The 13,123-nt window shown below is 38.1% G+C and overlaps 1 protein-coding gene across 5 annotated transcripts in view; it reads left to right on the plus strand.

Moving 5' to 3' along the window:
* LOC109621712 (uncharacterized) overlaps positions 1-13,123 on the plus strand; it is a 438,995-nt gene that overhangs the window by 123,771 nt on the left and 302,101 nt on the right. For 3 of the 5 annotated variants that reach the window (XM_062854500.1, XM_020075850.3, XM_020075849.3), the window contains exon 2: positions 9,678-9,832. The gene's annotated coding sequence lies outside the window, so the exon portion shown is untranslated. The remainder of the gene's footprint in view (positions 1-9,677; positions 9,833-13,123) is intronic. The other 2 variants (XM_062854501.1, XM_062854499.1) reach the window with 1 other exon arrangement.

A 13,123-nucleotide genomic window follows, 5' to 3' on the forward strand; every position in this document is an offset into this window, starting at 1 on the left:
GTACTTTGCCTAAACAATTCAGAATTGAGATCGGACGATAATTTTGTACGTTGTGAATGCCGCCACTTTTGTGAATAGGCACAATGGAAGCAATCTTCCAGACATCCGGAAAACGCCATTTGATAACGACTTATTAAAGATGATCTAGAGAAACCTATCAGAAGGCCGCCTCCAGAGACACGTTATCCTCCATTTGAGAGAAGTGTGTAATAGATCCGTCCTAACTGCTATCAAAACTTTCGTCGATTCGGTCGGGTCGGATTCAGATCCACCACAGAACTAAACAATTCACCCAATCAAAGCAAGGAAATCAAAATTTCGATTTACAAGAACAAAAATGAAGTTGAAAACATTGTTAAACGCATTATCAAATTAGGGCGCCAACTGCGAATTCGAATTGAATGAATTTCCGCTGAATCTCTTGAAACTCCCCCAGCACCATATTCAATTCACGTGTCCTCATGGGTTTCCGTCTAAAAACCCTCCAAAAAAATCTGAGATTCCTCTTATTCATCTCGTACGTAACATGTTGGTTTATCTTTTGAAATTCGATAAAAAAGAAGCTAGAAGATTTTACCAGACGTTCTTTCTCGATTTTCCTAAAGTTGCTTTATGTTGTTTTTCTGAAATTTTAGTTATTTCCACAGATGCCAGATTATTTTATCAAAAATCTGTATCAATACAGATTTTTCTGTATGGTTGTATTTTAGAGAATAGCAGACACCGAGAGTCCTAGATTTTAAAAGAAAGCTAAAAAAAGGTACTACTTTTAGACGGTTTTATATTTTCATTGGTATTTATTTTACTAATCATGTGTAAAAATGTACAAATTTTCATAAATTATTGCAACAATTTATAAAGTTTTCATTAAATTTATTGATAGTAACTTCACATTTTATACTTTCTGGAGAAATCTGTATCCCATTTGAAAAATCTGTATTCTTCTATACTCTGTATCTTGTCTGTATAGAAGGTCAAAAACCTGTCTAACAAAGAAAAACCCGTATATCTGGCATCTCTGGTTGTTTCTCTAAAATTTCTTAGGGGTTTTATTAAAAAGTTCATTTTTTTCCAAAATCCTATAGAAATCCTCTTTGAGATTCCTCCTGGAGTTCCTTCTGGGGTTCCCCCAGAACTTCTTGTTGGGGTTTCTTCGAAAGGAAACATGAGGTTCCATTAGGAGTTTCTTCTAGGATTCTCCAAGGAGTTGCTTTTTCCAGCATTCTTCCAAGAAATTCTCCTGGAATCTAACCAGCTATTCCTCCAGGAATTTCTCTATGAGTTCATTAAGATATTCCAGCAGGAGTTCGTTTTGGAATTCCTATAGGTACTCCTTCTGGAATCTAGGATATCTACAGATTTTCTGTTGAATTTCACCAAGAACGTTGTTTGTTTTTTTTTAGAATTTACAACTGCAATTCTTTCAAAAACTTTTTTCTGGGATTCCTCTAGGAGTTCCATTTAGAAATCCTTCAAGGGTTTCTTCCGGAAATCCTCAAGGAGTTACCTCTGGAAATATACTCAGAGTTCATTCTTAAATTCCCCTAGAATTCCTAAGAAAAAAAATCCTGGAAGACATAAGAATCATGTAGGAATTCCATTAAGAAACAAAAGAGCTAGTAGAGAATTTTCAGAATGTACTCCAGAAGCAGCTTTTAGATCTTCTGGTTGATTCCCAAAAAGAATTTCTTTTGCATTCTCACAAGAAACGCCTGTATGATTTTTGAGAATGAAGTTCTGAAGGATTTCTAGTAAAAAGTCCAGGAAGAATTCAAAAATGTACTCCGATATGGTGTCAGGCCATTCGGCCGAAGGTCATTAGGCCGAATGGTCATTAGGCCGAATGGTCATTAGGCTGAATGGTCATTAGACCGAATGGTCATTAGGCCGAATGGTCATTAGGCCAAATGGTCATTGGGTCTTCTTCTTGCCGTTACGTCCCCACTGAGACAAAGCCTGCTTCTCAGCTTAGTGTTCTAAGTGTTCTATGAACACTTCCACAGTTATTAACTGAGAGCTTCCTCTGCAAATGACCATTTTGCGTGTGTGTGTATCGTGTGACAGGCACGAAGATACTTTATTGATGCTTAATCTACTGAAATTTTACCCATGATTTTTTCCTTCTTTTAAATATAGGCTGTTCTTTCTAGTTGTCGTGGCCGCTGCGGCTATTCTAACAGCCACAACACCGACCGCAGAGAGGAAACTCTTTAAAACCTCTCTGTGGTGGACGGCTGTGTACTGCAAATGCCATTGCTGTTGCCTTTTGGTGCGTCCGTTCGTATCCACTATCGTCTATCAACTGAATTGAATCCACGATGCGCAGCTCTTTTTGTATGTTCGCTTTTGTTCAGGGTTGCCACTATTTTTTCGAACTTATCTGGCAAATCAGTAATAAAAAATCTGGCAAAATCTGGCCCTACTTGTAACTTTGGAAATCTAAAACTTTGATAACATTTATACTAAATCCATAATTTGAATTATAAAACAATAGGGGGATTCACTTAACAGCGTAAACTGATTAAACGTCGCGATCACCAAGGCAATCTTTGATTATTTCATTCGCAAAATCATGAAACATTTCAAATAAGCAGAAAATCATGGCTTACGCAGCAATTTATACTGTTCAGTGAGTACCCCTAATGTTGTTTTTCAATAATATGTTTTATTAGATATTCTCGAAAACATTTAGTAACAAAATGAGATGTTGCCAAAAACAATTTCATGTGTAATATGATAAGGGGGCATCCATAAAGTACGTCACGCTTATAGGGGGGAGGGGGGTTCTCGAAAGTGTGACAAGCAATGTATTCAGTATAGGAAAACCCCGTGCGAAGGGGGAGGGGGGAGGGGTCTAGAATTGTAAAATTTAGCGTGACGTACTAAATGGATGCCCTCTAAACAAAAATAATAGTTTACATAAATAAATGTTCATAGTGTTAGTATTGTGTTCAAGGTGCAAAATGTTCACAGTTATTGAGAAACGGTAGTGCTAGCTTTACTATTACTGCATTGAATATTAAAAACAAAAATGATATAGTGGATTCTCCGTTTCACTCAGCTACGATTATAGCTATAATTTCCACCAAAAACACTACAAAGCAATCAATAGTACAAAAGCTGAGTAACACATCTTCAAATGTATATTATAATTATACAAATATTCATTGAGCCTTATTCAACTAAAAAACGAGTATCAGGCAATCGACCTTGAATGTGCAAGAAAGTTAACGACAAAAGAAGCACGGTAAACATCAGCGAATCTGCTCGAGTTTTTGGCACAATGATCATGATGAAAGACGCCTAATTTTGTGTTTCCCTAGGTCGATAAGATAAATTTTCAAAACATCAAGGGGAAAATTTCATTGATCAATATCTGTCTCGAAAATAAAAATCTGGCAAAATCGCTGGTTTCTCTTTTTGTCTTTTTGCCTCCTGAAAATCTGGCAGTACCAGATAAATCTGGCATAATGGCAACCCTGCTTTTGTTGTTCATTCTAGCTTTCCACTGAGTCGGCCAATCAGAAGGCGCATATTTTTCGCTTCAATCATTCTCTTCTCTGTCTCTATTACTACACTAGTATCATTGCTAAAATAGTTTTTGGCGCTGAAACTACTGATATTCAATTCATAAATTTTTCCTTCTTTAAAACATAGGCTATTCTTTCTAGTTTCATTGTTAAACTAGATTTTGGCAAAAATTGTTGGAAAAGGTAAATACAACGGCTAACTTTCAATTCGTCCTGATGACCATTCGTCCTGATGACCATTCGGCCTAATGACCATTCGGCCTAATGACCATTCGGCCTAATGACCATTCGGCCTAATGACCATTCGGCCTAATGACCATTCGGCCTAATGACCATTCGGCCTAATGACCCAGCATCCTCCGATATTGATTCCTCAAGTAACGTTAAGACAATTTTAGAAGGAACCTTTGAAGGATTTCAAAAAGGAACTCCTGGAGCACTCCCAAAAGAAATTCTTGGAGCATAACTGCCGTAGATATTCTAGAACGAAGTCATTGATTTATTCCAGAAAGAGCCCCTATAGGAATTTCAAAACGAACTCCTGCTGGAATATCAGAAGAAACTTATGGCGAAATTCCCTGAGAAATCTGTGGATGGATTCCAGAAGAATTACTTGAAAGAATGCTGGAATAAAAAAACGCAAAAAAAATCAAATAATTCTCCGTATCGCTTTGTATTGAGGGGCAGTTTCTCCTTCGTCGGCGTCCTAGAAGAATACATCCCACCGTAGCATGAACCACAATCTTCCCTGCAACCGCAATTAAAGCTTCACCAGAATCCCAGCGGAAGTCTCTCGATACGTAATCAACATTTTCCTCGGAACGTTCCAGAACTCCATTGGTGTCTCACGATGTGAGTTTTCCACCAAAAAGTTTTAAACAGAATCGTTTTCCCCACACGCATGCGAACAACACATTTCTCTTTCAACCACACTGAGTCGAACAAAATTTCTCTAAGGTCACGAAACGTCAACTTTGTTGGAATATTTGGGCCAGCCTAATACATGTTGTACGATGCTTGTTCTCCGCCTTACGCATACCGAAAGTTCCCCCGGTATTTTGTCGGTGCCCCTGGGTGGACCTTTGTGGTCAGTTATGGACGGGATATTCCAACAAAATTTACCCTAGCAACCGTAGCATCTAGCAAACTAGTTGATTTATTGCATTTGTCCCACCTACAAACAGTTTCCACAGGGTATGTACGAATGTTGGGAGTTTTGGGTGGAGATACTGTTGGTCAGTATCGCTTAGTTACGTACCAAAGATAGGTAAGGATCTCCTCTTTGACATGTTCTATTTAGAACACCAAATCAACGGAGAAACTCTTAGCTCTCATTTGGTGGGTAACTCAGCGATCATGATTTTTTCGGCTAATATTCTTCTACCACAGATACCGTGAACAGTGAATTCCAAGCGTCAGGAGTGGTACGGAAGCCACTACATGTGGGGATGCGTAGTAACGGAGTAATTCGTACTGAAAGTTGTCATGTTAAAAGCTTTAATACTTTGTTCCAATGCTTGGAAAGCTATTTCGAAAAAAACAACTATCAAACCGAAGGTCTATGTTAAAAATACATGAAAGCTTTCTTTGCTGGCCACGCCCATATTTTCCGTTAGGATACGAAAGGATATTCATAATGATATGACACTTACTTAACAAATGATCAGTGACTAATCGACGCCCTCATGAGTATCAAGGTGTTGCTTATATTGAAAGGGATGGTTGTGGATTCACTATAAGCGAGTGATGTGACAATATTCAGATTGTGTAAGTGTAATTACATTTTCACTATGTCCTGGCTTATTTGGTCCACTTGAACCAATCTGCCTTAGTCATGGTATGGCAGGAATAAAGGGGAAGGAATGATATCTATTCATCGAGATACCAACGATTCACTGACGTCCCCTTAAAAAGCATTGTTTTTTGTACAAACACGTCGGAGGCCTGGCGGAATGCAACTGTGAAAGAATCATGTCGATCTGTTGACCCATTCCCGAGCCTATTCGTGACATACAAACACCGTTCCATTTTTATTGATATAGATTTTCATCAACTAGTTTAATCAATGCTTTTTCATAGCTCATTATAAAAGTCATAAATGGTCAAAATTTCATTGCATTCGGTTCATTGAATGCGGAGCTCAAAGTTGGCTATCGGATAATTTTACCTTTTTCAAGAATCTTTATAACTTCGTAAATAATAGCCCGATCTCTTCCAAATTTGGACCACTGATACACAACTAGTTGTTGAACTTACAGTAAAAATTTGAGAATATTTGTTGCACTTTTCGAAAAGTTACAGCTAGTTGCACATTTTTTGAAAAGTGAGAACTTTGCCTGTCTCGATCATTTTGTCTATCCCCTGTATGTTGGCTTGGAAAGTGATGAACAATCGTTCGGGACACTTAGTAGAGTTATTGGTAAGATCTCACCAAAATTCAGCGCCATCCCGTTCAGCTTCGTGCTTAATATAATTACGTAGGTCCAGGGGTTCAGTCAATATAATGGCTTCAAGGAATTGAAGATTTTCAAACTTTTCACTTTCACTTACACAAAATTCGTTGCACTAATCGTTCCTATTATTTTAAGTATCACATGCACAATTGAGTTTTCACGGTAGCTGAGCGGTTTTTTTTTTACACTGTGATGTGTGACTGTGTGGGTCGAATAGCACAAACAATATTTGCATCTTCGATTTCATCGTATTAGTAGCACAATTGTTTGAATATATTATATTATATTATATTATAAGATATTGTTACAATATTATGCAAATTTTTACTCGGTTTTTACAGAAAACGACATTATTTTTTTTTGAAAATTTTGTCATTTAAATTTTAGAAAGATTTTATCTCAACTGAACACAGAGGTACACTGCAATGCACTATATGTCCTCAGTATATAATCAATGGAAAAATCATTTTCCAACAATCACTTTTTTTAAAATAACTCCACAATGCATGCAAATATCGTAATCAAAACATTGGAGCCAAGAAAATAACTTCGAAGGCCAATTTATAAGGACTGCAAGCCATACCAAAGATCATTCAAAGTAATCTTCACAGTCGAAAATCGTAAGATATCTCTATTTTTTTTTATTTGTGATTTTATATCTCTAAAATAAGTGTAGAATCAAAGGGATTTACTGAAATTTCTTAAAAAAAAAAAGTTATGAAAGTTGTCCTAGAAAACTTGCGTATGCGTGTGTTGATATTTACTAGGATCATTTTTCGACAAAACTTTGATGGTTTGCTTTCCTATAAGACACATTCTATCGTGACGTTACAACGTTTTGACGCATTTTTCGTCAGATTTAACTATAACTATAACTCGTAAATTCGACCGTAATCCCTCATATATTTTTGCATATTCGGATTCCTTGTAAAATTTCCACAATGTTGTAACGTCACGCTACTAATTTCCATTTTCAACATACTTTTCCAATGAAAACTAACTGTTCAATAGATCATACTTATTGGAAATTTTACAAGGAATCCGAATATGCAAAAATGTTTGAGGGTTTACGCTCGAATTTACGAGTTATAGTGAAAAATCTGACAAAAAAGGTGGATACATGTTGTAACGTTACGATAGAATGTGTCATAAACTTTTTGGACTAAATTTTGGTTTAGTTTAAATAGTTTTTGTTTTTTTTTTTTAAGTATCTGCAAAATCCTGAAAAGAAAAATCCTTAAGTGAAGCTGCAGAATGACATTAAAACAGAATACTTGTTGGATATAATGCACTGAAGTTTAATACCATGATTTGGATTATTTGTTAGGTATGTTGCAACATGGAATTCAAGCCTAATTTTACCAAACGCCGTATGTAAACAAAAAAAGAGGTTGAAGCATGAGCCGCTGAATTTCGTTAAAGACTACTTGTATCACTCACCTTTGGGCATGATTGTGAAAAAATACCCGGATTTTTCACGTTTCTGAAATGCTCAATGTATGAGATGCCATGGGAACAGCGAACTTCCACTCCGATTTTCTCCGATCGGTGTTTGGTAAAATTAGGCTTGAATTCACATTTTTGATTCTCAAACCTGACGTATTTTTATTTGTTTTCCATTTGATTCCAATTTACTATACGTGATCATATCATTTCGTATATCAGTCCTATACAGTCTGTAAAGCCAATCGAAAACTGTCACAATCGCTATAAATTTGTGAGAAGGTCTGAAATCGAATCCGAACTAAATATGAAAAAAAAATCCCTCTGTCGGTTCAAATCAACTTCGCTTTCGATCCCTAATCTCAATTTCATGGAGCAACGCCTCTCCCGCAGCAACCGGCGGCGGCGGCTGGGCAGAAAACCAACAGCACCATTCGAAACTATATCCAAATCGTCCCCATAACATCGATCCGGATTGAATGACGGACGACGCGACGCGACGGTCCCTTTTGCAATCCGAAGCAACTCCACGTGCATCCATCCGACCGCGCTCCACAACAGCTGCTGCGACCGCAACTCAGACTCCACTAACCCATATTTAGCGATTATAATCTCCGCACAACGAATGAACCATCCAACGAACGAACGGTTCTTCCGCAAATAGTGTCCAGTTTCCAGTTTGATGGAATGGAAGGTAAGCTAAGTCAGTCGGTCGGTCGGTGGGTTTCGAGCGCACGAAAGAGGCAATCCAGGTTAAACCTCCAATGCCGTGCAGCGGAGCGCGAGCATGCCGCGCAAATTGGACCACGAAAGATGATACCTTTAAGTGTGAAGAGTCACACAAATCATCGCGTGGAGGCCCAACTGTTGTTGGCGGGACCGCGTTGAAGGCTTAATGGTTGCTCACGAGACTGCGAATCGGGGAAGTTTTACCTTGGGAGAAGTCGACGACGACGGCCGGTATTGGACCGTGCCGATCGGTTAGCATTGCTAACCAAAACTTCCCCGTGTTGTTCCTCACGGTGCGGTGGTGTTTTGATGCGATGATCATGGGGTGGTGGGAAATATCATAAACTATATTGAAAATGGGACGTGGGGCTCGGAATGCGCATCTGCTGCATGGTTGGTAGATCGAGGTTGGAACTAATTCGATTTACAGGTATGGTACTTACCTTCGATGAGGGTTTGTTAGAGACATTATGGCTGGGGAAGAAAATTGTAGGCTGAAGCAACAGGTGATTGTGATTCGCAATTGATGGTAATGATAATTGAAACATGATTTGCGATAAGTACCAAATCAAGAATAATGTTTGATGCTTTATACTCAATGAAAGTCAGATTAAACCTACATTGGAAGTATAAAAGATAATAAACTGCAATTTTTCAAACAGGCACAGTTTTTAGCATGAAATTTATTGTTTTACTTTTTGTAATTCTGGAGAAATTTACTATAACTCCTCTCCTGACAATCGCAAAGATGAAGATGCATAAACTCTGCCTTTAATAAATCAAACAAATACCACACTAACATTCCTTCCCTTCCACGATTACTGCAATGACGTCACCAGCATTGTAGAAGATAGAAACAGAAGATAGAAGAAAGAAGGTAGAAAACTGCATGATATAAGAGAGCAAACATACTGCAAATTGCAAGTACTATGTGCTCAATGCTCTTACATCAACGAGTACAATAAACAACAAGTTCTGCATAATTTTTCACTTATTTTCAGTTTCATTTACCCACCATCCACCATTTATCAAGAAACCCTCTCCTCGTCTCCACCCACTCACCTCGCACAGCAGACGAGAACATCCCAAACAGAGCTTTCAATTTCGTTCCATTGTGATAGCTTCACGTTGTTGTAGGTCTCGGAGGTTTATTTTCCCATATCTGAACCAAACCGACTGTGTGGTTTGTGGCACGTGACTATTACACAGCCTTCAACAACCAACAACTGTAACAGGCATATGAGGTAGGCCTTCTAGCCTAAGCATAGGAAGCACCCAACCGTTCCAATCCTATGTATGTAGGACTGGTAGATTCGTTGTGGCGGGTAACAAGCAAACAACTGATAATCAACCCCACATCTCGCCCTTTTCTACCTTAGAGACGAAAGAAAAAAACGCCGTTTTTTTTCCTCAAGAGGGGCCACACAACAATTGGTGCAATATCTTACGTAACCGAACATAAATTACGTATATGTGCTTTATTAGAAACATATTTTTTTCTCTTCCCGTTCTTTGATTGCAGATTGTTAGTGCTTCGATGTGCCAAAGCCTTATCACGCGAGATTTTGCCATCAGTCGTTGTCGGTTCCCGCAGTGAGATGTGCCGCGCCGGTGAGAACTGAGCAGTATCAGTGGCACGTGATTTCTCGCACCCCCACACAGGTGGATGCGTCTACGGTGAGTGTTAAAATAGAACTGCGTAACACGCAAATTCCTAAATGAGATTTGCATTTGGCAACATTGGCTATATTGCTAGGTGAAAGAGGATTTAAACATGTTCTTAGACAATGTTCAGCTAGAGATGGAAAACTGCTTTCAGCAAACTTTTGTCAACAAATACTCTTCTTTAAATTATACGTTATTCAATGTCGGTGATTAAAAATATTCGTCTGCAGTTTTTATAGGGTGATTTAACCATTTTTGAACGTTTGGTACTGTAACGTTTCCGTTTGAGAGATTTACCAGCCCAAGGCTGATAGTCTCTAAAATAAAGCGAATTGAATTGAATTGAAGTTTCCATTTGAGGGTCCCAGATTCAAATGGAATATTGGTAAAAACTTTAAACCTAATTTACTCGAAATTCGGTTTTTGTCACTTATGCCCCTCTGCTTCTAACCCCCTCATTTGTTTTTCAGTGCGTAAAACAATGCCAATCAACGCGTGAATAAATCCAAATTGGCATCCCACGCGTAGAACCCCACGCGAAGAAATTAAAGTACCCAAATATTACTCACCCAACTTCGGAGTTGCGTGCGGGAACCCAAATATGAGTTCGTGGAAGCGATGGAGGGTTATTTACAATTGATCCCGTGTGACAGAGTGGTAGGTAATCTAAGTGTATTTTTCATCCAACTGTTAGTTCAAAATATTCACATTTGAGTTCTATGCTGTTTACTCAATACTAAACTTAGGCTTCCCGCACCGCACTATCAAAGTAACAGCGTCAGCAAATTTGCTGGCTGCTTCACTCAAAATAACGCCCGTCCGCAAAGTAGTGCTTCATCAGAAGAAAATTTGTCAATCCTCCAGGAATTCCTTCAGGAATATCTCAAGGAATTGATTCTGAGATTCCTGCAGGAGTTCCGGCAGGAGATTTTACTCAAGTTTATTAAGAGTTCATTAAGAAATTCCTCATGAAATTTCTTCAACTATTCCTCCAAGAATTCCATCAAGTATTCCTCAGGGAATCCTCCAAGATTTTTTTCAGGGATTCATTCACGAGTGCCTTCAAACATTCCTCTAGAAGTTCTGTTGGACGTTTCTACTCGAGTTCATACAAGGATACCTCTAGAAGATCCTTCAGTGATTCCTCCAGGAATTCCTTTCAACTGAATATTTTTTTAGGGATTCCTTCAAAAATTTCTTCAGAGACTCCTTCAGTAGTTCCTTCAGGTATTCCTCCGGGAATTTCATCGGGAATTCCTTCAGCAGATCCATTTAGGATTCATTTAAGAATTTTTCTTGAAGTTCTTGCGGAGATTTCTTTTGATATGCTTTGAGGGTTTTATCTTGAAGTTCATCGTGGCATTTCTCCAGGAATGTATTCAAGAATTCCTGCAGGAACTCATTCTGGGATTCCTCCAGGAAATACTTCAAGTCCTTCTCCTGCAAGTCCATGATGGATTACTAATGGAATTCCTTGAGAAATTTCTCCAGGAACTCGTTCAGAAATTCCTCCAGAAACTACGCCCGAGATTGCTCCACGAATTTTTTTAGGTATTCAGAGAATTCTTCTAGAATTCTTTGTGGGATTTTCCAGGAATTCCTTGTGTGATTTCTTCATAAACATTTTCTTGAGTTCAGATTTTTCTAGGTATTCTTCGGAGATACCACTAGGAGTTTTTCCTAGAACTCCTCCATTTATTTTTCTGGAAATCTTTGAAAGAATTTTCTACAATTGCTGGAATGCTTTCACCAAGATTTCCTTGAAGAATTCCTTTAGTAACTCCTTCAGGAATTCTTAATTCCTTCACCAAGCTCTTCAGGATCTCCTCCATAGATTTCTTCTGGAACTCCTTAAGGACTGCTCCAGGAATTTCTTCTGGAATTCTTTGGGAGAGTCCGCCACGAGCTCCTTCAGGGATTTGTTCTAGAGCTCCTTGAGAGATTTTTCTGGAAACTCCAGAGATTTATCCGGGAAATCCTTCAAGGATTTCTCCAGGAACTCATCAGACATTCCTACAGAAATTCTATCAATTATCTTCTTCTTCTTTATGGCTCAACGTTCTCACTGGAACTTGGCCTGCATCTTCAACACAGTGTTCTATGAGCATGAGCACTTCCACAGTTATTAATTGAAGGGCTTTGCCTGCCATTGCATGAATTTGTTTGTTGTGAGGCAAGGACAATACCCAAGTAACAATCACCATGCCTTGAAGGTTTATTCATGTTTTATCCTGGTTTTATACGAGCATGTCAAAAAGCTAGTTGTTCTAAATTAGTTTTATGTGGTAGTTTTTTACTTTGAACCTTTGGCGTTCCATAAAACTATCATATAACTTCTGCTATAAACATCTTCAATTAAAGACTTGCAAGTAGACATGAATTGGTTTTATCACTTATTATATACCATTTCTATAAAACTTGCATTTGCGGTTGTTGTCGGAGAGTTTTTTTTGTAAACAAATACACAAAACTGTGAGGCAATGCATAAAACCAACAAAAGATTTCGTGGCCGTAACATAAACAAAAAAAAAATGCTGTGATAAAACCGCTAGTTCTATCATGAGCTCAGTTATGACTACCTCAGGAGGGTTAGCCCTATTGGAGGAATCATCAGGAACACAGAGTTTTATCAGAAAAATATGTCGCCTAGCCGGGATAATTCATGTAAATACAGAAAAAATATTACTCAATTTTATGATTTCACGTTCAGCTTAAGATCAAATTAAACCATACAACACGTTTCCGTCATTTTATTTTGTCAGAAAAATTACATAATGTCTTTTAAACTCCGCTGTGTTGAAAAAACCTTTTTTGCACCCAATTCCACCAAGTGAATTAAATGCATTTAACTTCCAAATTATGCATAGTTTGTGTGGCGCACTTAGTGTTTGTCATTATCACAGTCACATTCACCACAAATTTTCCGTGGCATGTCTCCTGACACGTATTAAATAGGAAAACAAATCTGAATTCCATATCTGCATCTTTCCAATTGATGGCTGGATAAACAACCAAGCATAATAAATTTATTCTGACGATCGAACATTGAGAGTGAAAAATAATCAAAACAATTATGTGACAAGTCAGAAGATGGTTTTATTTAGAAGACTGATAAAACTATGATACAACCCGAAATCCTAAGCCGGTTTGCATACGAAGTCCTGTAGACCCAAATAAGACTGGGCCAACTAGCCAGAACGTGGGCTTATTGAGGCATACAAGAACTCGAGAGCATTTTCAAGTCGGCATCAATGGTTTTATGTTTCGGATTTTTGAAGCGCTAAAAAACTTTGATAAAATCTA

This window comes from Aedes albopictus, chromosome 2 (genome assembly GCF_035046485.1).
Source record: "Aedes albopictus strain Foshan chromosome 2, AalbF5, whole genome shotgun sequence".
Taxonomy (NCBI): Eukaryota; Metazoa; Arthropoda; class Insecta; order Diptera; family Culicidae; genus Aedes; species Aedes albopictus.